This window comes from Pipistrellus kuhlii, unplaced genomic scaffold (assembly GCF_014108245.1).
Source record: "Pipistrellus kuhlii isolate mPipKuh1 unplaced genomic scaffold, mPipKuh1.p scaffold_m20_p_2, whole genome shotgun sequence".
NCBI lineage: Eukaryota > Metazoa > Chordata > Mammalia > Chiroptera > Vespertilionidae > Pipistrellus > Pipistrellus kuhlii.
Genome location: NW_023425515.1, coordinates 151,692,116 through 151,693,771, shown reverse-complemented (window position 1 = coordinate 151,693,771; position 1,656 = coordinate 151,692,116). Strand labels below are relative to the sequence as shown.

The 1,656-nt window shown below is 44.9% G+C and overlaps 1 pseudogene; it reads right to left on the bottom strand.

The window, feature by feature from the left end:
* Nucleotides 1-298: 298 nt before the first annotated feature.
* On the bottom strand, nucleotides 299-1,100 carry LOC118722422 (annotated as a pseudogene).
* Nucleotides 1,101-1,656: the final 556 nt, after the last annotated feature.

Genomic DNA, 1,656 nt, shown 5'->3' with positions numbered 1-1,656 from the left:
GGTTTCAATTTCTTCACATCCTTGACAATACTTGCTTTTGTGTCCTTTTGATTCTAGCCTTCTTTCTGTATGTGAAATGCCATCTCATTTTGATTTACATTTCTCTGATGATACTGAACATATTTTCATATTTCATTATTGGCTATTTGTACATCTTCTTTGGAGAAATGCCTATTTAAATCATTTACACATTTTATAACTGGGTTATTTGTTTTCATCATTGACTTGTAAGAATTCTTAATTTTTTTTTTTTGAGATTTGCTGTTTATTTTTATTTATTTATTACTCTTAGAAAATCTCAGTTTTGACTGGACTCATACTTAGAGGTAGAAGCTCTCAGAGAGGGCAGCCTATGTCTCTTGGCAATTTGTTCCTGGCATTTTTCTTTGGCCTAATCCATTCTCTTAGCTAAAAGTTTAGCATATTTTATTGCATTTTCCTTATTTTTTCTTAGTACCTTGTTTCTTTAGCATGACACATGGAGTAACAAGACACTGAATCTTGTGTGCTTTCATCCTAGGCTTCTTCAGACATCATCTTCTTCAGAGAGACTGAAAAGTTTGCAAATTCTGCTAGCTCTTTGGGCCCATACAAATAGTAGTATCAGTGAGACCAGGAATATCTCCCCCCACCCCACTTTTTTTGTTTTACCATGACCGAGCTGAGAATACTGAGATTGGCATCCACAATGCAAACCTCAAACAGATTTGTACTTTTCCCCCCCTAGCCTTCCTTGGTCTATAATAGGATTGCCCCTTACTAAGTAGCAGATGGACATGGATATGGATCAAGACACCCTGCTTCATGAGGAAACCTCATTTGTCCTTCCCACCACTAATTCGAACCACACATGTCTCCATTCTTCCCCCAGAGCATCAGCAGCAACTTCTATGGCCCCACACTTTTCATAAAAGGTACTAAGTTTGTATTCATTGACAACTTCAAGGAGTTTCTGGCAGCCAATGGTTAGAAAAGAGATGTTCAGCATCATCCTGAAGCATCCAACTGCCTCTGAGGTGCCACAAAAAAGAGAAGAATTCTTTATATATACTTTTATCTATACTAATATAAGGATAATATGCAAATTGGTCTGGACACCCTCACAGTAACAACCAAACAGCAGGCTGAATGGGGCAACCAGGCCAGCAGGGGGATTAGTCAGGGATGACCAAACTACTGAACAAGCAGACTGCATGGGGTGACCAGGTCAGCAGGGGGGTTAGTGAGGGATGACCAAACAACTGAATAGCAGGCTGTGTGGGGTGACCAGGTTGGCAGAGGGAGGCAGTTGGGGGCAACCAAGCCAGTGGGGGAGGGGTAGTTGGTGTTGATCAAACAAGCAGGGACAACCTGGCTGGCAGGGGGCAGTTGGGGGCAACCAGGCCCACAAGTGGAATTGAGGGGTGACTAGCGGAAGGGAGGGCAGTTGGGGGCAAACAGGCCGGCAGAGGGGGCAGTAAGGGGCAACCAGGCAAGCGGGGGAGAAGTTAGGGCCAATCAGGCCTGCAGGGGGGTCAGTTGGGGGTGACCAGGCTGGTTGGGGGGCGGGGGGGAGAGAAGTTAGGGGCAATCAAGCAGGCAGGCAGGTGAGTAGTTAGGAACCAGCAATCCTGGATTGTGAGAGGGATGTCCAACATCCCCTGAGGGGTCCCGGAC